The sequence below is a fragment of the Dioscorea cayenensis genome, chromosome 8 (genome assembly GCF_009730915.1).
Source record: "Dioscorea cayenensis subsp. rotundata cultivar TDr96_F1 chromosome 8, TDr96_F1_v2_PseudoChromosome.rev07_lg8_w22 25.fasta, whole genome shotgun sequence".
Classification (NCBI taxonomy): domain Eukaryota; kingdom Viridiplantae; phylum Streptophyta; class Magnoliopsida; order Dioscoreales; family Dioscoreaceae; genus Dioscorea; species Dioscorea cayenensis.
In genome coordinates, this window is record NC_052478.1 from 15,033,182 (window position 1) to 15,061,029 (window position 27,848).

The following is a 27,848-nucleotide window of genomic DNA, read 5'->3' on the forward strand; positions in this document are numbered from 1 at the left end:
CGCAGCGCGGTGTGGGCACGGGCGCGAGTGTGGCTGCAGGTGCAGGCGCAGCAGCGGGCGCCTCGCTGGCAGCAGTGTGGGGCGCAGCTATGCGGCGCAGGATCGGTACGAGCTGGAGGTAGGTGCTGGCTTGGACAGAGACGCTGGCGCGGGCTCGGGCGCAGAAACGATCGCCGGAGAGGAGAAACCGACCGGAGAGAAACTAGGCGTCTGATACCATGTTAGAGAAAGAGAGGAAGAGAGAATGCTTGAACCCACTATCTTAATGGACAAGCTCATGTATAAATAGATAATGAAGTGTATAAATATGTATAGTGTACATGATCTATACTCAAGATATATATACACATAGATACATGTATCTAACACATCATATAGTTACCATCACAAAATGCAAATTAGAAGTAATTGTCTTGACTGTAATCATGCCACTAAAACAAATTAAGTCTTAGAAGCTTTCCATAGCACTGGAAAGCAATAAAGCAGTCAAACAACGATGTTCATAACAGATGAAACTATATGCCAGGTGTAAGAAGATAAAGCACCTTGAATTCTAGGATTGTCTTTGGAGGCTCAAACATTAAATCGCACATTGAAATAGGGCAGCTGGCATTAAGAATATACGCCAGATATGTTTGAATCCGAGGCCGTTTTCTACTTTGAAACTCAATCTCTGTGGAGACTGTAAACTAGATGCCAAGCTGTTGAGCAAATTATGAATTGGACCCTTGCAGAAAAACCTCGAATTGATATCTAAAGATGTTGAGAACAAAATTAAATAATGTAGGAAATACCAACAACTAGGGAAAGGCAAAAAGGATACAGACATACTGAAAAGCCCACACCAGTATTTTCATTAAAACTTAAGCATGCACAATTACACTGAGATTTCTTCCATCTGAAGGCACACCTTTGTGAAGAAAGCATCTCTTGGGCAGGATATGTAACCAGAAAACAATAATGTGTAAAATAAATGTCAAACAATGACTTGGACATAACAATAGTCTCCACGTTAAACAATGCAAAAGGTATACAAAAAGATACAAGCATAATTTGGACCACCAAAACTACATCATGGGACAATATAGTGTGTAGTATGAATTTGTGACTATATAGACTAGTAATGGCTAGTACTTTATTTGTCAATCTTTAGTGAAATCATTGCCTGCATAGTTTCTTTGCATAATTTGACACTCAAATACACTTAGACACTCAGTTTTAGAATGAAGCTTCACCCATAACCAATTAATTTAAGCAAATCAAACACATTAACAAGAGTTAATTCAGTTTTCAGTTTTTCTGACCAATTTGGTTGGCTCAATTTGATAACTAGATACCCAAAATTATAAATTTTTAAAAGAGGAGATTTTTAATGCCATTAGTGTCTACACACCCCACAAGTTGGTTTCAATGAGAAGGTAAAAAATGAGTTTTGGAAGGACTTAGACAATATTGTTCAAGGAATAGTGAGCAATAAAAAAGTTTTTATATGAGGAGGCTGAAAGTTTTAAGAGGGTCCATGGTGGATTTGACTATGTCACTATGGTGATAGGAATGATACAGGGATCACATTTTAGATTTTGCTTTGGCTTGTGATATGTTGTTAATTAATCCTTTATATAGGAAGAGAGAAAAAAACTTAATTACCTTTGAGAGTAGTTCTAATTGGAACCAAATTGCAATTTTGAAAAACCTTGGACCAAACCAACTAAACTGACTAAATGCACAACCCTAGCCACAATGGTCAATTGAACACTTAATGTGATTGAATTGGATTCATTATGAAAATTAGATTATTCACATACTAATATGTGAGTGTCAGTTACTTAATATTGCCTACAACCTACTTAAACATATGAGATCATGAGCAGAAGTAGATGGCTAGAGATAACCAACAAATCAGGTTTAAAAACATATAAATAGGGGAGCTTTGATTCCTCATTTTCAATTACTTCCAGTAATGCAATATTTGGATGGGACTTGGAAAATTAGTTAAAAAGTACAATGCTCCTGAATTTAAGGATTGGTGATTGCTTATATTGGTAGTGAGTTTTTAATCTTTTGGAATTGATACTCATTATGATCATACCCAACAGATCATGTATTTGTTACTCCCAATGACTTAATGTTTTAGTTTTCATTGGATGTTGAAGAAGAAAATCAGAATCTTAATTCTAGGACTAGGGTAAAACCTCTATCATTTGTGAACAAGTAATCAAACAAAGACTGAAACTCACCTTAACTTCGTCATACAGCTTCTTTTCCCAAGCCAGCATTTTGTCTAGCACAGTAGCATGAGTTTTCCCATTCATCCCCATCAAACTCGTCCTTTCCATCAGTGGTATTTGGTAGACCTTTAAATGAACGGTTCCATGTGATGACTTTAATGACTCTAGCAGAATGATCAATAAATATATCCATCTGAAGGTGGATTCAAGCCAAGAATGTAAAAAAAAAATTAAAAAATTAAAAAATTAAAAAAATTAAAAAATTTAAAAAAAATTAAAAAAATCCCAATGAACCAGTAGACTGCTACAACATTAATGTCATCCCAAGTATATAGAAAAATGAGCACTACAACCAATTCAAACATTAGAAAGCATAAAAACATTCAAGAGCTGACTACATAACTACCAAGAATTAAAGAGCAAAGGGTGATGCAAGTTTCCAGCATAAAACCGAGCATAAGTCTTAATGCAATCCAAAGTATAAGTGCCACGTCAGGTTTATCATTCAGATGAATTATTTAATAGTCCAATGAGAATTCACAATTCCTCAGATTGAGAAATTTTTGACGTTTTAGCAACAAAATAAACTTCTTTTAGTTTCTTTGCTACATGTAATTTGAGTTATTTAAGTTAAATTTTACCATGATAATTTAGTACAATTACTCTAGTTGAAACAAATAAAAGCAGTCATTCATTTATCTGTGAGGAGTTTGAACATCTTATATATGCTAGGAAGTGGATCACTTGGCACACAAGACAAGCCTATGAATGCTGATGCTCATAGATACTGCACCTATTAACGTTTTTCCTTTTAAGTTTACTTGACCTCATAATGGATACATTCTGCAGGCAGAGTAGACGCCACTAATGCAGAAGACAAATGAACTTGCCCACACCAAAAGTTTGCTTTACTTCATGTATGTTGAAGATGTTAGAGAAAGAGAGGAAGAGAGAATGCTTGAACCACCAATCTCAGTGGACAAGCTCATGTATAAATAGATAATGAAGTGTACAATACGTATAGTGTACATGATCTATACTCAAGATATACATACACATAGATACATGTATCTAACACCCCTCCTCAAACTCAAGACGGATCGTACGTCTGGAGTTTGGATAACATGAAAAGATGCTGATCGCGAGTCTGTGCTTTGGTGAAGAAGTCAGCTACCTGAACCTCTGTGGGAAGGTAATGAAGAGACACTGTCTGAGAACGAACATGACATCGAGTGAAATGGGCATCCACTCCAATGTGTTTGGTCAGCCCATGCTTGACCGGTCAGCAAAGAATCTAAAGAGCCCCCAAGATTATAACAAAGTGAAGAGGAATAGGTGAGGTATGCAATATCCCAAAGTCTTGTAGGATCGAGCGAAGCCAGAGCACCTCCTGAACAGTAGAAGCTAAAGCACGAACCTCAGCCTCAGCACTGGACTTGGCGACAGTATGCTGTTTCTTAGTCGTCCAAACAATGAGAGAAGACCCAAGAAAGATACAGTAACCAGTGACAGAGAAGCGATCATCAGGGGAACTAGCCCAAGTAGCATCATAATAGGCCCTCGTAGTCAAGAGTAGAATGACGTGAGTAGAATAGACCACGAGATGCAAGATTACACGAAGATAGCCCAATACACGAGTAGATGTGCATAATGAATGCAAGTGGGAGTCGCAACAAACCCGACTCGTAATATGGACTCGCATGAGAAATGTCGGGACGCAGTGATGCCCAAGTAAACCAAACTGCCAACAAGATGCCGATATCGAGAGGGATCAGGTAAAGGAGTCCCATCAGAAGCTCAGAGCTGCAAGTGAAGCTCCATGGGTGTAGCAGCAGTGCGAGTATCAGTCAAGCCAGAGCGAGCAAGAAGGTCGAGAGTATATCGCCGAGTAAGACGAGTAGCCATCGATCGAGAAGTGATCTCAATACCCAAGAAGTAACGGCGGGACCCAAATCGGTCATCAAGAATGTCTCACGTAGTTTCGCTCACAAAGGCAATGTGAGCAGTGGTCATCTCCAAGAAGAATCATGTCATCCACATAGAGGAGAAGAATAGTGCGCCACGAGGTGAAGAATGAACAAAGACCGCCGAATCATGAATGCTCGAAGTGAAACCACACGCCTAATAATGAGGTTTCGATCGGCTCAAACCAGGCCCGTGGAGCCCTGCTTTAAGACCATAAAGAGCACGGCGAAGTCGACAAACAGTCCCTGGAGGCACCCGAAGACCAGGAGGAGGAGTCATATAAACTTCCTCCTTTAAGTCACCGCGGAAGAAACGATTCTTCACATCAGTCGATGTAGAGTCCACTCGAGCAAACTGCAACGAAAGCAATCAACGTACGTACAGTATGCATGTGGGCCACAGGGGCAAAGGTCTCCTCATAGTCACGACCATGCTCCTGTTGGAAACCACGAGCAACCAGGCGCGCTTTATAGCGCTCGAGAGACCCATCAGAACGAGTCTTCACCCTGTAAATCCAGCGGCATGTGATCGGAGTAGCATGAGTAGGGAGGGGAACTAAATCCCAAGAATGAGTCTGGGACAAGGCATCAAGCTCCCTCAGCCCATGGCAAAGACGCCACTCGTGTGACCGCACCGCCTCGTAGGTACCGCTCAAGGACATGCGAGACACTAGTGCTAGCAGTGAGTATAACGGTCGGAGGATGTAAAGTGGATCGATCACGTAGAATGTGAGTGTGAGAGGGTACCTCAGGATCAGGATCAGCAGAGAAGGAGTGTCAGAGAGGACCGGCCGAGGTGAAGATGCTGTAGGTTCCCGACGATGATAAGTGTAACGAATAGAAGGACGTGCTGAAGGAAGTGAGGAGGAATCGACAGATAAGGAGGGAGATGGAATCTCTGGAGAGGGAGGACATGGGAGGGAAGTAGTGGAAGCTGGGGGAGTTTCCTCAGTGGATGAGAGAGGAAAAAGGAAAGGAAGAGGAACAGTGGGAGAAGTAGATGTAGTAGAAGGGGGGGAAGCATAAAAAGGAGTGGTCTCATCAAACATAACATCTCGAGAGATGCGAAAGCGACGAGTGACTGGGTCATAATCAGCTGATATCCTTTGTGTTCAAGATCGTATCCCGTAAAAACACAAAGAACCGATCGAGTGGTGAGTTTTGTTCGCTCCCGAGGTGAGAGTAAGACAAAAACAACGACAACCAAAAAGCACGAAGATGATCAAAGCGAGGGGAGTTCCATGTAGGGACTCACCGGACTACGACCCTCAAGTCGGGATGAGGGGTTGCATATTAATAAGGTAGATGGAGTGTGAACAAAGATCAGCCTCAGAGTGAGGAGGAAGAGAGGCGCCACGGGTGAGAGCTCGGGCCGCCTCTAAAATGTGGCGGTGCTTGCGCCAGACGACCCCATTCCCGAGGATGAGCCCCTGTGACGTGATAGTCTGAGGCAAGGTGCCCTCGTAAGACAAATAGGTACGAAAAGCATGAGAGGTGTATTCTCCGCCAGAATCAGACCGAAAGGTCTTGATAGAGGCAGAGAACTGAGTGTGCACCATAGCAGTAAAAGAGCGATATATAGATAAAAGCTGACTACGATGATGCATAAGATAAACCCAGGTAAAACGCGTGTGATCATCAATAAAAATAACATAATATCGATTGCCACCTTTAGATACAAAAGGAGAAGGACCCCAAACATCAGAGTGAATAAGGTCGAAAGGGGCACTAGTTTGAGACTGACTCAATGAATAGGGACGCTGTAACTGTTTGCCAAGTTTACAGCCAAAACAAACAACATCAGAAGGAGGAGAGACTGCTCCTAGGACGCCCTGTCTGATAAGAGAAGACATACGAGACTGACACAAATGACCAAGACGATGATGCCACAGATGATGAGATATAGTAGCAGCATAACAATGAGAAACAGACCTGTTGGAAGAGGGAAGACGAAGGGAATCCAGAGCATATACTCCACTATGGCGGCGGCCAGCTCCAATCACCGCTCCACTGTGATCCTGCACACGACATGAGGTTCGGTCAAAAATAACCTGACAGTTATAATCAGTGAGTTGACTAACAGACATAAGGTTCATGGATAGGTGAGGAACATGTGATACAGAAGGGACAGAGAAAGCACTAGTGGAGAGATGACCAGTGGAAGAGACAGGTAAAAGTGTGCCATCAGCAATGCAAACACTAGTATGAAGGGAAGGATGATGAGGATGGTGAAGATAAGTGGCATCATGTGTCATGTGAAAACTAGCACCAGAGTCAAGAAGCCAAAAAGGACAGGAACTACCGGAGGGTGGAGTAACTCCGAGCCGAACGTGCTCGACTCAAAGTGAGATGTCGCCGATGCGATCGCCGAATCGACGAAGCATCGCCAATAGCTGCTGCTGATCAATAGGAGAGAGAGAAACAGTCGAAGTCGATGCTGAGTGCGTCGGAGGAGGAGGTGTGGGAAGGAGCGGAGGAGTCGGTGTTGAAGTCATACGGGAAGGCCTCGCCGCTTCTTCCCGCAAATCACGCTAATGTGTCCCGTATTGCCACAATAGTAGCAAGTCACGATCTTCTTCGGCCGCTGAGAAGGCCGAGAAGCAGCTGAAGCAGAAGAGAACGGGGTAGCCGGTGAAGAAGCGGGAGTACGAGTAGCAGCAAAGTGCACCGCCTCGTGAAAAGAAGCCCCGAGACGAGTCTCCCTCAAGACGCAACAATAGTGAATGCCCTCATCTAAGGTGTGTGTGGTAGGGGCATGTAACAAACCGGCCCGGGTCGACTCAAACTCGTGACGTAGACGATAATGAACGCATACATACGTCGGGACTCCTCATGACGACGACGACCAGTGCATGCCTCATCAGAGCAAGTAAGGAGCTGAGCAGTATGGGTAGGACAGTGAGAAGGTGTAAGGGCATCAATCTGGCGCCATAACCCACAAAATCAACTGTAGTACTGATCAACGGTATCCTCCCCTTGATGCAGAGTGTCAAGGGTCTGATATAAGGTATAGATCCGCGCTCGATCGAACTGCAGTGAACGCCGCCTCCAAGTAGCTCCACATCGCACGAGCAAGGGGGTAGGTCTCGCAATATGAGTGCGAATATCAATGGTAACAAACCGACAAATAATCATCCGCTACGAGAATCATCTACAATCCACTTCTCAAGCCGTTGTTCGTAAACTTTGAGAAGGGCAGGGATCGAGAATGATCGAGTCGCAGGAGTAGTAGAAGTACCATCAACATGGGAAAGAACACGAATGCCATCAAGAATCGGTTTGAGGGTAAGCCGCCATGGAATATAATTGGTGCCATCAAGCACCACATCGAGTGGGAGATATCATGCGATGCGGACATCGTGAAGAACTCCACTCGAGTCCGATGACAGTCCATACTGCACGATTAAGTTACAAATACAGTCAGAAAAAAAATAAAAAAAAAAAAATAATAATAATAATCAAGATAAGATATTCTCAAACAAGAGAATATCACCAAGCATAAAATGGGGATCTGGTCGGGCGACCAGATCCGGGATTTCCGGTCGCGGCTGGGGGTGAGGGGCGGCTGAGGGCGAGCTGGAGGCGGTTTCAGCCGGGGGCAAGCTGGAGACGAACGCGGCTGGGGGCGATCTGGAGGCGGGTTCGGCCGGGGCCAAGCTGGAGACGGACGCGGCCGGGGGTGAGCTCGCCTGGGCCGAGGCGAGCAGGGAGGCGAGCTCGGCACGAGCGCGAGTGTGGCTGGCACGAGCGCGGGCGCTGCTGGAGGCGCAGGCGCGGTTGTGGGCACAGGCGCGAGTGAGGCTGAAGGTGCAGGCGCAGCAGCGGGCGCTCTCGCGGCAGCAGGTGTGGGCGCAGTTGCGTGCGCAGGCTCGGCACGAGCTGGAGGTAGGTGCTGGCTTGGACAGAGACGCTGGCGCGGGCTCGGGCGCAGAAACGATCGCCGAAGAGGAGAAACCGGCCGGAGAGAAAGAGAGGGAGGTGGTGGCGGCCGACGGTGGCCGGAGGAAAGGCCGACGGTGGCCGGAGGAAGCTAGGCGTCTGATACCATGTTAGAGAAAGAGAGGAAGAGAGAATGCTTGAACCACCAATCTCAGTGGACAAGCTCATGTATAAATAGATAATGAAGTGTACAATACGTATAGTGTACATGATCTATACTCAAGATATACATACACATAGATACATGTATCTAACAGAAGAAACATAAAAAGAATGGCTATCACTTCACAACAGTAAAGTAAAAATTTAGATTAGATCTAACTACAATGAGATCACTAAGATAATTTGCTATAGTAACAACTGCTTTCCAATTTTAAGTTTTAGCATATAACATGCTTTAACAAACATTTCGAGACAAGATTGACACTAAAAGGAACTTTTGCACATTTTTTTGCCAAGCATTAACCATGTAAAGCACAATGACACTAGTTATCTGTTGATGAAAAAGTCAATGCCAAAAATTCAGAGGTATTAGATAAAGTCATAAGGTTCTTTTTATATATCCATAATCATTGAGAACTCACTGAATGTTCACTTCAAGAAGAAAACCTAAACGGACAACATGATTATAAGAACATAGCTTCAAGTTCAATCTACAAGTGAAAATTGGACAATCAGTTAGATTTGGGATCAAACTAATGCAAACCTCCTATAATAGGTCAAACTTGTGAATGAAATTAAAAACTTACAAAGTTCTAGAATATAATCTGACCACACACTTAAGTTTAAGTCAAGGTGGATCTTACCAAGGCAGCCAAGATAATTTTTTTTTTACCTTAACATCCCCAACAATCAGCATTCTCCGAAAAATAAATCCATAATCATTGTGATTTTCAAATATTCAATAAAAGTTCAATCATTTAATCTGAGATATGAACACTTGACCCATGAATGATGACCAAAACTAAAGTAGTTAGCTAGCCAAGAAATTAAACAACAAAGTGTAACAAAAGTATCACAAGATTTAAAACCATGACATATTAATTAAAAGAGAGAGCTTAAGAAAATCAGCGATAATTAACCTCTTACCTTGGTTGCACAAGCTTGAACACTATTGAGTATCAACTCTTCGACAACTCTTGGCAAGTTAAACAAAACAACACTTGAGCGCAAAGAATTGCAGATATTTGTCAACAAGCGCTTTATATCCATATCCTTCATTATGCATAAACTGAAAATCACATGAAACACAAGTGATCATAATTGTAATAATAAAGCATAAACCAATTAAATTAAGGGCATGATCTGTCAATTCAACGAAGAGAAAATGACTCTGAACAAATCACAGAGAAAACAATTTTTTTTAAAAAAAAACTAAAGTAGATCATGAACATCAAGTAACAGCTCAAATTAATTCAAAATTCCAGATTCTTGAGCAACATTAACTCCAAGGAAACAAAAATAGCTCCTCAACAACAACAACAACAACAACAACAAGCCAATCACTTACATTCCAAAATATAACATTAATGCATAATATATTCCAAACATTACTTAAGAAGGAAATCACCAACCAGAAACAAACAACAGATGTCTCTGCATTGTTAACCCAACAACATTCACTGTTCACCTGCGGCTTTGATGTCTTAAATCAGAACCGTTAAAAATGTGATCAATGTTGGATCAGGCTCGGGACATAGTGGTGGGATAGTACTGTGCTGCCAACATCACCCTTGAACATCATCAATCCCCAAATCCTTTCTCTCTAACCATTAAATCCCCAAATAAGTCCCCATCCCTAAATAATAATAATAATAATAATAAAACCAACATACGATGAATTAGCAAATAAAACCAAACTACCACAGACACATGAATAAAACCTAGCTGAAATTCCAAGTTATCCAGAATAAAACACAGCACCAAAAGATCAAAATTGGAAATTAGACTCTCAATCACGGGCACGAAATGATAATATTATGTCATTCACAATTGATAAAGAATATTAATATTATTACAAGTCTCTTTTGCAAATAAATTTTCCAACATATGCTCCGAATCAACATATATTTGTTGTACTCTCAAAATTTACAAGTGTTTGAGAAAGAAATCAGTGAATTTCTCAAAATATGCAGCCAATCAACATATCCACCTTCAGCGATCCTGAAATAAATTCATGCATCAAAGAAAACTGACAGAAATTAAAGCAAACCAAAAATAAATTCCTCTGCCACTAAATAACCTACCATAAAAAAATAGAGAAATGTAACAAGGAGAATATTTACATACCTTTTCGGCTCCATGACACTTCTTTCAGAGATCATGCTTATTTCTTTAATGGGCCTCAAAAAATTGGGAGTCTCAATAATCAAAGAAAAATTCCAAATTGTTAACTAAAACATGCAATCCCAATAAAAGAATAAGCTTCACTAATATTTATGGTTCCTCCCATGTGTATGCATTCAGTCCTTCCTAGTTCGCTTTCCTTCAACTCCGATCAAGTTATGCAAACAAAAAACTAATTAGACAATGAGATAGCTTTCACATTGAGGTTGGTAGCTTTCACACATCCCCTAAAGTAGCCCTTTCTCCCGGGAAAATCAACATGTACACATTGACGCTGCATACTATCCAATCACTCAAGAGCAGCTTTCACACATCAAAAAGGTAGCTCTTTTGCCGATCGGATGGTAGCTTTCACACATCCCCTAAGGTAGCCTTTTCTCTCTTTTATCATCAAAAACACAATTGTAATGCATAGTATCGGATTATAAGAGTGGCTTTCACACAATAAGGGTGGTAGCTCTTTCCGCCCTTAGAATAGTAGCTTTCACACATCCCTTGAGGTAGCCCTCAATCCAAGTAAATCATCAAGCACACAATCGTCAATCATAGTGTCTATTTACCTTAGAGCGGCTTTCACACTATTAGGGTGGTAGCTCTTTCCTCCCTTTAAACACTAGCTTTCACACATATGATCAACTAAGTTTCTATTCACAACAGCTTTCTCTAAGCATCCGGATCGCTATATAGTAAAGACTTTGTGCTCTAAGAGAGTGTGAAGGAACCAAAAATAAAGTAAAACAAATGATTAACTCAAGAAAGAAATTAAAATCGACAAATGTCATATTTCTAGACTAAGAGACTCCTAATCAATGCTATCACAGGCCCTCAAATCTTTTGAACTTTATCAGCCTTGACTACCGGATTATCCGTGGCAATGGAGTTCTTACCCAAACCCTTGAAATCAATAGAACAGTGATGCGCCTCCGGCAGCCGATGAGAAGAGCAAAACTGACTGCCGCACTTGCAGCTGAAACCCATCAGCCTTATCTTTCTCTTGCAAGATTCACACTGCTTCGTGGTTTTGGTCGCAATCTTCGTATTAACGGGAGGCAATGGTATCAGGGGGGTTCTGCTATCAGATTTATCATCGCCTCACGATTGATTTGATCCTGGATCGATGCCATCACACACGCCAAGATCTCATCTTTGTAGCACTGGTAAAAAGAGATTACGGTGCTCTGGGTCGCCCAAGAAGCCACAACCCTTCAAACAATGAATCGGAGCCATCGTTCAACTATCTCTGCAAATTAATAATTACAGCAATGATATTAAGCCAGGTTTCTATTACCTTCAAGGTATCAAGAAACGATAAGTAAACAAACAAACAAATAAATAAAAGATGAATGAAAAGAACTGATTAATTGACCACTATTTTGAGTAAGTTATAGGTAGAATACTCTATTTAGTCTTTCTAATATAGTCAGTCTGCCCCTTTGGTCCCTCTAATATGATTTCTTCCTAAGAGATCCCTGTATTTTAATTTTTGAGAAATATAAATCTCTCTCTGATATAATTTGTTCCTAGGAGGTCCTGGACTTACATTTCTCAAAAATTAAAATACAGGGACCTCCTAAGAACAAATTATATTAGAGGGACCAAAATGGCAGACTGACTATATTAGAAGGACTAAATAGGGTATTCTACCTAAGTTATACAAACTCTAATTAAGATAAAAAAATAAACTACAGCAGGTTCTCTCATTTCTCTACCTTCAACAACAGAAGATGTGCAAGATGGTTCTTCAATCTTCTTGAAATAACATTTATTTCAAAGGCAAATAGAAATTAAAAGATGATTTATCAAACCGCCAATCTTCTAATTGCACGTTTTTATTTTCAATTTTTTGTCATTTTCCTGGTTTAAAAGAAAATAATAATTTAAGATATTGCATATCAAAAGAAAATCTTTTTAAAATTTTAAAATATATATTTAATCAATTAAAAAGCCTTATTTTGAGAAAAAAACTTACCATCATCTCATAATGTATTTTTCAAAATTTTAAATATATTTTTAAACATTTAAAAAATAGTTATTTTGAAAGTATATATATATATATATATATATATATCGGTGCCACCTCAACATATTTGAAAAATAAAATTAAAATACGATGACATGAGAAATATTTTAAAAATTAAAAATAAAAATTTTCTAAATTAAAAAAAATATATTTTAATATTTTCCCCATAATATTTTTCCCCTTATATCTTTTAAATCCAATAAAATCACAAAATATCAAATTTTAAAAATTTTCAAAATAAAAATTCTTTCCATTGAAATATTTGGTTGCAAATAAAAAAACATTTATATTATTTTTTCAAATATTAAGTTGGAGACAAAATTTATATTTGTTTAAATATTTAAGTTTGAATTATTAATATAAACAAATTTTTTAAAATTAAAATTGTACCTATTATAAATAATAGAAAATATTAATTATTAAATAATTTTTATATTTACATCAAAATCGTATGAATTTTTGATATATTTATCATATATTTGGTTAGGGCATTTTAGTAAAAAAAATAAATTTGATAATATAAGATTATCTGTTAAGGAAATATGGTAATATATTTTTCAATCATATAATATTATGTTTCTAATCAAATAAAAATTGTGTTTACACTATACATAAACAATCCATACTTAAGATACATATTCTACAATCATTTTATAAATAATTTTTTTTTAAAAATAAATGTATTTAGACCTTAATAACATATTAACATGAGTTTTATTTTATATTAATTAATATAAATATAAATAATATTGTGTTTATCCTTTTTAATTTTTTGGCTTTTTTTAAAATATTGCTTTTATAATTAATTACCAAAATAAGCATTTTACAATTATTTACGCATTTTTTTTATTTCTTTAATATTAAACTTTAGTTTTTTTTAATAGTTGTGGTTCCACTAGTTTTTTTAACATTAAAATTTTAATTTTTTTAAAAAACTAGAAGTCCCACTAATTTTTTAATATTAAAATTTATTTTTTAAAAACATCAATGGGTCCTATTAGTTTTTTTAAATTAAAAACCAATTTATACTAAAGCCCTTATAATTTCATAAAAGTTTTTATAACTAATTTTATTTTCATTTCTACTTTCCTATTTCTACTTTCACTAGTTCTAACAGATTATTAATAATTTGAATAATTTTAATATTTTCATAATAATAAAATATTAAAGGTTTAATTGTCGTACAAGTCCCTATAATTGTGTACTTTCTGTCTTTTAGTCCTTCTAATACTTTTAGGTACAATTAAGTCATCATATTTAGTCGAGTTGGGTCGTTCTAGTCCATTGCCAATATTTTTAGGTACAATTAAGTCCTTGTAATTTACACTTGCCAATCTATACCGCTGACTAGAATGACCCAACTTGACTAAATATGAGGACTTAATTGTATCTAAAATAATTGTAAGGACTAAAAGGGTAGCAAGTACACAACTACAGGGACCTATATAGTAATTAAACCAATATTAAACAAAAATTACTCCCGCAAATAAAATAAACACACTTAATATTTAAAATGAATGAAAACAATTACATATAATATAAAATGATTCAACACATACAATATTTAAATTACATTACAACATATGACTTGGACCAGTTACATTCGGATAATTTCGACGACTGTGACCTTCATTATAACATAGACCACAACGTTTTGGCTGACCGCCCTCCTTTATGTCCATCTCATTACAATTTCAGGTGGATTTTGAGCACTCTGAAGGTGGTCTTCGCATTGTAAGATCAGCACATAAATGTGGCATTGGCGGCTTTAAGAAGGGGGGCCAGGGGGGTGCTTGAGCACCCCCTTGGCCCATCATATATATATATATATATATATATATATATATATATATATATATTCATTATTATATATTATATATATAATTAAAATATTAATCATAATAATTCATATGAAAAATGCTACTTTTATTTTTTCAAAATTCTACCTCATATTATTTAAAATGAATTAAATAAAAATAATAAATTACTATATTAAATAAATTTGATGTTGAGTGATAATAAATAATATGGCTAGCCAAACATAAATCCTCAAATATTTTTGTTTTTAACCTTTATATATAAATTTTTTTTATTGAACTTATCAATACATAATTATCAATATTTAGAATATTTTTGTTTTTTCTCTTTGATCAATTATCTCCAAGTTTATGTTTTATTTTCATTATAGGGATTTATCGTTTTTTTCCTATTTGTTTATATCTAATTTCTTTTTTTAATTTTTGTGTGATTATTTGTTATGTAAAAGTATTTATATTTGTTGAATGATTGTTAGATATTTGTTAAATATTTGTTTCATTATGAAAATTATTGTGAAAAAATGTTATATACTTGTGATTAATTGTTATGAAAATTTTAATTATTCATTAGATTATTTGTTGAATAATTGTTGTATTTAATAATTGACTTATATTTGAATTTGTTTAAAGTTGGTTTTTAATTGCAGTATTTGTTAATTTAGTGTTTAACTAGTTGAGTTAATCGCTAATTATGCACATATGATAGCGGTTTTACACATAAACCAAATTTTTTAGATGGATATATATTTTATATTTTTAAAATATTGATTATTATAATCTCAAGTTTGAATTAATAGAAATATTTAATATTTAAAAAAATTAAAATTTAAATTCAGCACCCCCTTAATTTTAGTTCTACTTCCGCCACTAATTTTGGGGGTTTCAGTATTTCTCATTTGACATTTGCTGAAACTTTTTATGATATACATTAAAAATTGTCTCAAGCCTGTAAACATTATCCACGTACGCCAACCAATGTAGATGAATGTATGCACACAACAATTATAACCACAACAATTTTTACCTTTTAAAATTTTGACCGAATATTACCTATATTTTTTATCTGTTATAATTAGTAAAATTAGAAATAGAAGAGTAGAAGTGGGAATAAAACTAGTTATAAAAAAATTATGAAATTATAAGGGCTTTACTATAAATTTTTTAAAATTTAAAAAACTAATAGGACCTGTAGTTTTTTAAAAAAATTAAAATTTTAATATTAAACACTTAGTGAAACCCACAACTATTAAAAAAACTAAAGTTTAATATTAAAATAAAAATAAAAATGCCTGTTTTGGTAGATAATTGTAAAAATACCTATTTTAATAATTAATTTGAAAAAACCTAATTTTTCTAATAGACCATGTTTACAAAATTATTTAGTTTCTAAAATTCCAAAAATGATTTCTCATATTTCGATCTTCAATTTTTCTACATTGTTTGGACACATCTACATTTTAATTTATAACCCAATTCATTTTCCGTGAAATTTAAAAATAACCAATGCCCACCATTAATAAAATTATATGGCTTACAACCTCCTGTATCTATAATTTAATAACTCCATGTATTTATTAAACCTAAACTGGCCTACCTGGTAACCCGACATCTAAACTAATCCGGGTCTTTGATTGGATCATTCATACAATCAATCTGAAGTAAACCATTTTAACCTATCTTAAATTGGTAACCCTGATAAACTATCCAGGTTTTCTTAATTATGACTTGGGTGAGTCGAAATTAATTTTTTGAAATAACATTTTTTTGTTAATAAGTAATTACCATTACATGACTAACAATTTGTGAATTTAAAAAATAATTTTTATTTTTAAAATAATATTTATTTTTTATTAACCCAACATTTACCTTAAATGAGCTTGGAAGTGTTTGATGTTAAACTGGTTTTAATAACTATACTCCAAACAATATACAAACTATTGATATACTTTATCCCACAAAATAAAATTATTTTTTTTAATAATTATAATAAATTAGGTTTTTCAAGTTTTTCACAAATTAGTATACATAGTATAAAAAAAATTTCCAAAAGTTGTAAAAATTTATAATTTCGCTCTCTATCTTTTCACAAATTAGCACAAAGTAAAAAAATTATTTTACAAAAATAATTATAAAAAGGTGTAATTTAGCCCCTCTAGCTTTTATATAAAGTATAAAAACTATTATTACTATAAAAATATTTATAAAAAGGTGTAATTTAGCCCCTCTAGCTTTTATATAAAGTATAAAAACTATTATTATTATAAAAATATTTATAAAAAGGTGTAATTTAGCCCTTCTAGCTTTTGTATAAAGTATACAAACTATTATTATTATTATTATTATTATTATTATTATTATTTTGACAAAATAGGTGACAAATGGCCTACTTTAAAGGTGTCAAAGAGACGAGTAGATGCATAAATGCACTAGTTATGATGATTTAATGAACCCTTATGAATTTACCATTTAAGGCGGGCTAACATGCAGTATAATAAAGACTTTTCACATGCATGGTAATTGTTAAATACCTGATATTGAAAGGGTGAAAAATACAACTCTCCTCATAGGGACCCATAATGGCATCTAGTGTACAATAGCCGGTACTTGTGAATAATGAGTGGACAGTACTCTATAGTACCACTGGCACAGGTTTTCAAACCCGCATTTGCTCACTCACAATTAAAATGAGAAACCACTGTGCTATGTATTAGTGACTCTCAAAATTAATCCCAACTTTTATAAATTTTAATATGTAAAGTATAAAAAATTATATAGATATATATATAAGAAAATATTTGTAAACATCTATTGTTTCTGCTCCGTAAAAAAAAATTATTTTTATTTAACCCAAGAAAAAAAATTCTTGACTCAAGTACTACTTGCAAAATATATATAAAGTATATATATAAGAAAATATTTGTAAAAATTTATTTTTTCTGCTTTGTAAAAAAATATTTTTTTATTTAACCCAAGAATCAATCATTTAATAAAAAAACTATTTTTAAAAAAAAATGCATCTAGACAATGATCATTGTAAATTAGCGTCAACATTTGTTATTTTTATTATCCAAACAAATAATAATAATAATAATAATAATAATAATAATAATATTATTATTATTATTATTATTATTATTTTTTGCCTCAACAAATATTTAGAGTCAAACATTAAAAGAAAAAAAATTATATTGTTGTGTCTAACCTCTAGACAAATTAATACTGTCGTAGGTACATCAATTGCTGTAACTGGTAAAGTGATAACAAGGGGTGCATTGGAATGAATGTGTCATACATGGCCTTGAGTACTCTATGTATAATAATGTTTATATATGGTTGGCAATTTCAACAGAAACAGTGATAAACAAAATTATATCATTGTCAATTGATGTAGAAACCTTCTTCGCAATAATATTAATGAGGAACTCTCTTGTGATTTATTAATGACAATATGCTCGAAGTTCAAAAATACAAAATATATTAAACATATTAAATGATGATAATTAGAATCCAAAGGACTAATAACAAAACAAAAAGCTGGAGTATGATTGCAATTAGCAAATTAATTATACAAATAACTACCATTGCTAAACAATTGTCATTTCATAGAAAAAAGAAAACCATATACTTAAAATTAATAAAAGCAATTGGTTGCAACATCATTCTAGGTTGTCAAAACAAGAAATCCAATCAACAATGACTGATTTCAAATAGTAGCCAAATTATGAAATAGCACAAACTCCACAAAAATAGAACCAATATGAAGCTAAATTTTAGGAAATACAGAGAGACAAATATTTTCTGATGCCATTGTCTAGTTGGTGTCTCTGCACTTTGGGTGATGGAGAGGTAGTTTGTGCACAAACTCCACATGGTTGCATTAAGTTTCCAATTGATGTCTCGGTAGTCTGGTTGGAGGAGAAAGCTCTCACAAAATCACAGGACTTGATTAACATCCATTAAATTTGATTTCCTTGCAAACTAATTATCCAATTGATGAAGAGGTATAGATATACTCTGGCAGAAGAATACACATCATGTTCTTCATAAATAAATGGATGCATCAAAATCTACTAGCCACAAACCATCATCACAAGAAATTAGTGTATCAATTAAATGGATGCATCAAACCTGTTGGTGCAAAAACATCAGTATGATGAGTGGGTGAGGAATTTACTATGAACAGTGAGTAATATGGAAACATTGATGCTAAAGTTCAAAAATACTAACTATAAATAGATCAAAATACAACTTTCTGCAATAAAATCTTGTTTAATTTATAGTGGAAAGCAAAATAATGAATTAAAACAAAGCAAACCAACATACAAAATGGTGTAATAATCCTGCAGATTGACATATACAAATCCTTTCTTACCGGCAAACCAATCACCAAACATATAAAATGATATTCCAATTTTAATCAACAAAGCACATGGGCAAAAAACACTATTAATCAAACTAAATACAAGAACCACCTTCCCCTTCAAAAGTTAATACCCATGATCATCATATCAAACCTAAAAGGCATGATCACAAAAACTTGATGAAGAAAAAAGATTGGTAGACAGAGCCATTGAAAAGATATGCAAAGCAATAGCCATTTTTCATGAGTAACACTGAACTATTTAAAAGCATCAATAAGGATGGTTTGCCATAAATTCTCTATAACTGTCCAATTACCCAAATTATCAAACATTGTGGTGACACAGTATCTATGGGAGAGGGTCTTTCTGCGTAGAGTCTAATAGTCAGGCACATCTATTCATTTCTAATAAATCATGTAACATGGTGACAAAAATAAACATGCAATTATCACAAGCCCTTAATAAAAGATAATCTGCCATAGAAACTCAACCAAACAAAAATTATATGCTTCATAATAGTTAAGAGGTTCATATGTTCATGACTTCCTATTCTCTTGAGAACAATACAATCATCCAGCTTATAAATGTCATAAACTTCAGAAAGGTATACATATTACCAGTATATGCCAAGCTTAAAAGAATACAAAAATGGTTCCCCTGACTTGAATTTCATAATCATAACTACATAAATATATAGCCTTTGGCATAATAAGTTGAGCATTTTGACACAAATAATTCCCTTTATTTACTCAGATAACACACACAAAAAAACAAAGAAAATGAAAAGAAAATGAAAAAAAAAGAAGCCACACTAACCTGATCACCAGTAACAGCCATTTGGGGAGGTTGTTTCATACCCGAGCTTTCAAATTGCTCATTGGCCTTGTTATCCTCAAGACTAGATTAGCCTTTTCTAGCCAAAATTTTCCAAAATCATCCTAAAGCCAATTCACCAAACAGAAAATTTTAAATTCAACGAAGTTAATGATTTTTAATTTTTATTTTTTATAAAGGTGCACAGTGGAATAACAATCTCATTATCTAAAATCATCCTAAAGCCACACCATGCTACATAAATAATTTCAAATTCAGTAAGCAACAATGAAGAAAAGGATATCAATCAAATAAAAAATTTCTAACCAGCTACAACCACTGTTTCTTGACTTCTAAAATCAAATAATATTATTCAACCAAATTCCAAAATAAGCATAACAATACAAGGAAGAAAAACATCTAGTGTCAACAATGAATTTACACACGAAATCATAACAACCTTGAAGATGACTCAAACAATGAACCCCATAAAAAAACCACATAAATAACATATTAAGATAAGTGCTTCAGAGAGCACAAGCTCTAACAACCAACTTTCTGCCTCTGAGAGAACAAGATCCCCAAAGTCCAAAATGCCAACAATGATAATTATTACAAAAAACAACATTGTTAAAGGAAAAGTCATCCGTGGCTTCCTTGAGTGAAACTAAATCAAATAGCAAAGATTTTGCATTTGGGAACTCCTGTTCTTCAAGTCCATCTAGCACAACAAGATGGTGTTTGGATGGATACAAAACTTGGTTTGGAAAAAATCATTTTAAACATCAAAATATCAGCTTGGAGGGAAAAAAAATTTGTTTGTTATGACCTTTGAGTATTTTTGGTGGTTTTCCTGTGGCCTTCTGTTAGTTCTTTGGTTTAATGGAAGCTTGGGTTATATAACTTTTTTTAAAAATAATTCTTATGTGCCAAAAACAGGTACAAGGCAGACAATTTGGATAACTCGCCATTAATTTCTTTTGCGCTCCTCTTGTCCACCCATCTTTTATGCAGCCAAAAGTAGGTAACTGACAGGGGCACAACTACAGCAACTGCAGGAATTCCAATAGCTGCAGTAACTATATCCGTGTTGTAGTTATTTTCCCAGCAAGAAAGGTATATAACAGTTCATTATGTTATGTAATTCCTGAATGCCTCAATAGCAGCAGCAGCATAAGGCACCTGTCATTGAAAAACCAGGTGGCAATGTTCTTACAGTTGCATCTGCAATAAAGAATGAATGGTGAGTTGGGGAAAATGTTTTGTCATCAGTACATAAAAAGCTTTAATTAAGCAAGGTTTACCTGGTGGTGAAGAAACAAGTGGAGGAGTTTCTGCAGTCTCTACAGAGAAATTGTAGAAGGGATACACTTCAAACCTCAGATAACAACTCATTCCAAGTAGGACCCCATCTTACTGGTGTCCATTGCCCATATTCTGAATTCCTACAATAAAAATTCCCTGCAGTAAAAAAAATCCTACAATAAAAATACCTTGCAGTTAAACTTTTTTTCACTTAAAACAGTGATCTACAGTTAGAAAAGCTTTGATTTGAAGAGCCAAAACCCACTTCAAAAGAAAGTGGCATAAGCACAAGTTCCACGTTACTAATAACAAATCAAAAATTGAAAAATTCCAACAATAAAAATACCCTCATGTCATACTATGTTTTTGCTTAAGGTGACAAAAAACACCTTGCATTGGAGAAGAACCAAAATCCACTTCAAAACATAGTGGCATAAGCACAACTTCCACAAACCAACTTCTGACACACTCGATACTACAAATTTGAAAAATTTACCACCAATAAATACATAAATGACAAGCAACTTGCAGTTAAATTATATTCTAATTAGTGTCATGAAACTCATTTCTAAAGATAAGGAAACCAAAACCTTAACAAAGCAAACAAACATGCATCTTCCTTGTTTATAACTGCAATCAGAGTTAAGAATTAGAGTAAAAGGCCAAAAGGTTTCTTATAAAATTTCAAACACCCTTATAAGTCCCTACAAAATTTCCCATGACCAATACATCTCTACTTTTAAAACTAGATAAACTAAATTACTGCAAACACATGTTCAAATACACTAATGTATTATACATCAATAAAATCTAGCATAAATATGAAGTGATCCAGAAACACACTACATAAAAAGACCAAATTGGAGATTAGATTCTTTGCAACAGAAGCCAAATGATCATATCTCGAATCCATCCTCCCTCATGTAAGTTACCTAACAAGCACTGTCAGCTAATCAAATCAAATCCGTGAATATCTATCAAAATACAAGTACTAATTTTTGCTAACCAACTGAATGGGAAGATTACGTTCCATAGCAAATCCAACTAACACCATAACATCAACCATTAAATCCTTCACAAACACAAACAAGTATCTCAATCATATCATACAATAAAATGAGCATTATCAAACACAAGCTATTGATGCCGGTAGATAACAATGTTTAGTGATAGTTTTAAAGAATTTAACCATTCATAATTACAAACCAGGAGTGAAAATAATGATCTTTAGAAAACATCTCAGTGAAATCTTGTTATTGCATTGATATCAAACCCCCTTTCTAAGGATAAGAACCCACCATCAGCCAACTTGTGCTATGATAACTCCAACCTAATGTTTGAACATGCCAGAAAAAAAAGTAGATCAAAAACAGATTGGGAAGAAATCAAGGTATTGTTGGGCAATAGAAAAAAAAAATCCCTTTTCAAAGAAATTAGCCATTGCGGTATGGAAACGCCAGCAATAAATAGATCAAAAACATATTACAGTGAAAGCATTCCTTGTCTATGATAAATTACAGTCCCCCAATAGATACTTATTGCCATAGATAAAAACAAACTCTTAAGTTCTATTAATTACGGACACTGGGTTAAAAGATATTTAATCAAATCTTATCAAATTCCAATTTCTGCTAACACACTCAATGGCCAGAATACTTTCAAAAGAAAATCCAATAAAAACAATAACATCAACCAGGAAATTCTCTAGAAACACAAACAAATATCTAGATCATATAATAGAAAAGGCAGAATCAAACATAATTGATTAATGCTTGTCAATAATTATATTGTCTAGTGGCTGTTCAAAAATAATGAATCATTGATAACTGCAAACCAAGAGTACAAACAATACACGGAACTCTACAAAATGATATTGAAATCATGCTAATCTATAAAATAACCTTGGTTTGTAAGGCTGTATCATGTTGGATTTGTTAAAGGCGAGGGGTTTTGGGAACCGCTGGGTGGGTTGGATCCAAAGTATTTTTCTCTCTTCGAAGGCTTCTATTCTTATCAATGGATCCCAACATGGCTATATCCACTATCAAAGAGGATTGCGTTAGGGCGACCCACTTTTGCCATTGCTCTTTGTCCTGGTGATTGATGTTCTTAGCTCAATGTTCAAGCATGTGTTAAGCTCCAAAGTCTTAGTGGGTGTTCCACTCAGGGAGTTTGGTAGTAGATGCAATTTGCATTTTGCAGATGATTTGTTGGTGTTAACGATTGGTGGTCTGGAAGACCTCAGAATAGTGAAATTGATATTGTTAGTGTTCGAAGGCCTTTCTAGCCTAGTAACCAACTTCTCAATTACTTGTTTATTTTCTAGCAAGATTGGTTTTATCCCAGACGATTCAGCAACGAATACTCTTAATTATTCTATTGGTTCCCTACTGGTCACTGACCTCGGATTGCCTATTTCTGGGAGATGACCCCGTAATCAAGATTGGGAGGGTATGATCCTAAAAATTAAGTGGCAATTGTCCTCCTGGAAAGTTTGACATCTTTCACTTGGAGGAAAACTTACTCTAGTGAATTCTGTGTTCTTGGCTATTCCAACTTATTGGATGTCTATTTACAGACTACCTTGTTAGGTGATCAAGAGGATTGATAGGATCAGAAGGGACTTTCTATGGTATGGTCCAGATATTGACCATCCGGGGTACCGATTAGTGAGCTGAAAAATTCTTTGTCGGCCGTGGGACCAAGGGGGGTGGGGTATTCTTGATCTTTCCACCTTTAACCTAGCTTTGCTGGGTAAATGGTGGTGGAAGTGTATGGTGGACCCTGAGTGGTGTAGTGCAACTGTCATTCACTTTAATTATGGGACTGATTGTTGGAATATGTTTAAAAGGCATACTGGCCGTATTTTTTTCTTTTGGCGAGCTATGATAAATTGTCTTCCGGCCTTCCGTAGGTGTGTATCACATAAAATCAATTCACGCACTGAGCCTGAGGATTTCCATGCCTCATGTGCGCCAAACGGTACTACTCGTGAGCTCGCTGATGTGCTAGAGAGATTGTCTTTCAGTAATTTTCCTGATTTGCAACCGCTGAAGGATCAACTGCGCTCTTCAAGTGAGTTGGTGAGGGACCAAAAAAGGAAGAGTCTCACTGGGAATGGCACCTTCTCAGTTAAATCATTCTATAGCTTCTTAATTGATGGCGGGTTGCGTTGCGCGGTCACTAGGCTCTTTTGGAAGAATGCGTGTCCTAAGAAGATAAACTTGTTCAACTGGTTGGTGTGGAAGAACAAAATCCTATCTTTGGAGGTGCTTGAGAGAAGACATTGCAATCAGTTGCCTACAACTACTTGTGTCTTGTGCCATTCGGACATTGAATCTGTTAAGCATTTGTTTTTGTTGTGTCCTGTTACTGTTCAAGTGTGGAGATACTTTGTGAATCTTCTAAAGTTGCCAGATGTTCCGTGCTCTATGGATTTGGTCTGGGGTACTTGGAGATTGGGGTTAAGGCCCTCGGTTAGGGACTTGGGTGTGTTAATGATTGAGGCTCTTGTGTGGAACACTTGGCTTACTAGGAATGACTATATTTTTAATGCTAATGTGGTTCTTGTTCATGTCCTTATTCTAAAGATTAATTGTATGATTTTATCCTAGTTCTCAGCAGCTTCTGAGAGTTCTCAAGCAAAGCTTGAAGGTTCTATCAATAGCATTCGGCACAGTTTGATCTTCTTAGGTCTGAGGGTGGAGGAGACCGGTTAGGGGTCTTCCTCTGAGGGAGTTCACGAGTAGGGCGTAGGCTAGACTTTGATTTGTGGGGTGCTCTGAGGAAGCATTTTGCCTTCTGTCTGGGCTTCCTTGAGAGGGGTTCTGTGTTGTTGAACCACATCTAGTGGTGTTTTTGTTTTGTTGTTTTCTATTCTGGCTATAACCACTTTTCTTTTGGATGCTTTTATACTTTTTAATTATTAATAGTAGTGGTTTATCCACTTTTTTTAAAAAATAAAAAAAAAGTAAATGATAGTAAATGCTATCATTTTTACGTGTTAGTAAGTTGAAATTGGAATTTTTACTTGTTATACAACATCCAAAGAATGATAAATGCTAAATGATAGTATTTATCATTCTTTGGATGTTGAATAATGATATGAGATTAACTACAAAGATAAATGCATTCTTTTTTTAAAAAAAAGATAATATTATTTTTCGTTTATATCATTCGTTTGGTGTGCCCAACTCTACTTGTATTGATCTTCCTGTTTGTTGTTTTTTAAAGTACATTTAAATTTTTTTTTTTTGGAATTGTTTGATTGATTGTATATTTTCATGTAAAATGTTCTGCAATAGCCTATAATCCTTTTTTATCCAAAGATTTGCCAAGCCGTTCTTGAATGATTTTTCACCTAAAAAGAATGGAATGTGATTATATATTCATAACAAAAATTGAAATTTTTGATATATTCTTTTTTAATGGACTAATGTCCCAAATAGTTGTATATTTTTCTCCAATGGTTGTATATTTTTCAACTTTGATAAATAGTCATGGTCTTAATTGTAAAGGAAGTTGAAATCGGCATTTTATTTGGCAGTTAGATAGTGATGATTTATTTACTTCAACTTTAACTCAATTTATAAGAAGTGTACTCATAAATAAAAATATTATACCGCTATGCTATTACTGCAATAGAGGAGTAAGTGTGGTTAATTATGTAAAAAAATAAAGGGTTTGACCCTCTTCTTAAATATTGTTGAAAATTTAAAATGTGCATATTGAGTGATTTATCTCCAAAGTTATACAATATAAAATGAAATTTTCAAATTATTATCAACCTTTTTGGTGCACGAGCCCATCATCAATCACAAACCTCACCTGCAACTTTTGAAATCTAAAATTAATAGAGCGGTCAGTGTACCATGCACAAATGACTCTCCTATGGTAATTATTTCCTGGAGACTATATATGTCTTCCCCACACATCCTCTCATCGAGTATTTATCAGGTTAATTAATGACTTTTTATGGTTACAGCATGTATCCCAATTTTGCTCTTTACTTTTTAAAATTTGTTTCATTGTCTTTTGTATATGTATTTATTTGTTTTTTTTTAAATAAAATGAATAAATCACATATTTCATTAAAAAAAAAAAATAAGACCAACAAAGAAGAAACTATTAAACCAATCAATTTCTGACTTGTGTGCAAATCCAAACACCAATTAGTAGAGTAATATGTTATCGATTATGGATGTATGTTTGCAATCCAAATTTCTATTGGCAAGTAAATGCACATGGACCGAACAATCAATTTTGGACTTGTGTGCAAATTCTCACTGTGCATGTCGCATTTGCCAAAAACATAATAAATAAGTAAATAATAACTTTTTTGTCAATTGCAATAATATCATAAATATCAATCACATTTGACCATCTCTTTCACGGTAAAGTAGAATTTGCTTTTTTTTTTTAACAACTTGTGCAATGTTGAATTTATTATTATTGGCTAAAATCACTCAGTTAGAATGGTTAACTATATTAATTTTGGCCAAAATCTCTTTTGTCTTGTGTAGATGTTTGTATTTTAATAAAAAATAATTATGAATGTTAGTTCACATAAAATAAAAATATAAATAAATTATTGGTTTTGAAGCTATTTTTTTAATGGGGCAAACATTTTATCTAAGTAACTTGATGCTAATATAAAAATAGTTATTGGTTTTTGTGTTGTATTTGTCTTTTTAATTCTTATCAATTTGTGATTTATTTATTTTTTAAATAAAATACAGTACAATATATTAAAGCTCCTTTAATCTAAATATACTGGCCCCGCTCTTGAAAGCAGTTATGCTAAAAAAGATTTTCCACTATGTGAGTAGGATAATCAATTTTCAGTGGTGGTATGCACATAGTTTTGTCAAATATATAACGATAATGTTTTTTTAATAAAATGGATAAACCACAAATTTATTAAAAGCAAAAGGATAATGCTTTCAAAATCCCAATGGTTCTGTTTTTTATATATATATATATAAATTTCATTTAAATAACATCAGTAAAGATTTAATGGAAATCATTTAAAAATGTTATTTGTTTGTTGAGGAGTGCCGTGTCCTCCCACATTTTCCCACCAACCATCCTGGTAAACTGATGATTTTCCAAAGCTTTTATGGGGCGGTTCTACAAACATCTATGCCACGCTCTTTCAGATGGTTATGTTCTTTCCTTTTAATTGCTTTTCTATCTTAATTTGTGCATTTCTGCTTTGATAGCCAATTGTGCAGCCTTGGTTTCTATCAACACCCCGCCCTTAGTTTGACCTTGCTTCTTGATTTCAGTTTGTTTTGTAAGTCTGTTCTGTTTTTTTTTATCTTACATGTATTTTCAGAGAATTACAGATATGGGTAATTTGTAAACATGAAACCTTGGATTTTTACTTTTTGTTGACTCTAAAACCCTAAATCACTAAAAGCTATAGAGAAAGCCAAGTTGGCAACCCGATTTGCAAAGCTAGATTGCAATTCATGTTCAATTGCATTGTTTTTGTTTTTAAAGTTATCAGTATTTTATTTAATTACACTTATCTCCTACTGCAAATGGTCTTGTATGGGATCACTCGTTAGGATTTTGAAGTAATAGATAACATTTCACCAAACATTGGCATATTATGAAAGCTATTCCCTCTGATGTTTGCAGAAGGAACTTTTTTTTTTTTTTTCTGTTGTTATTGTCCTCTATTATAATATGTTCATTGAATTGAGTTCATTACCAGGATTTATCAGGATTGTGTGCAAACATAGCTTTATTTGCATTATCATCATAGAATATAAATGACAAACAAAAAAACTAAGTTGACAAGTTAAGCATAGGTTTCAGTTTTTGGGAGGAACAATTGGTGGCCTTTTCAGGCTTGATCATTGTTACATAGGGACCCACCACCCTAACTTCTCCATAACTGCAGTTGTGGGGAAGGGTTGGCTTAGGGTATATGAAGCTAGAGAGAATGCGTCTCACAGGCGATGTGGGACTATGGACCAGGTTAACCACTGCGTCCCAACAATCATTACATTATTAGATTGTATTTTTTTTTCTTTACAAAACTATAC

The 27,848-nt window shown here is 34.7% G+C and overlaps 1 long non-coding RNA gene across 1 annotated transcript; it reads right to left on the reverse strand.

Annotated features, from left to right (window-relative positions):
- Window positions 1-17,970: 17,970 nt before the first annotated feature.
- Window positions 17,971-20,343, reverse strand: LOC120267830. Its single transcript, XR_005538598.1, has 3 exons — window positions 20,318-20,343; window positions 19,492-19,613; window positions 17,971-18,381 (listed from the first exon to the last, which is right to left on the reverse strand). It is a non-coding gene; the product is annotated as an uncharacterized LOC120267830 (long non-coding RNA).
- Window positions 20,344-27,848: the final 7,505 nt, after the last annotated feature.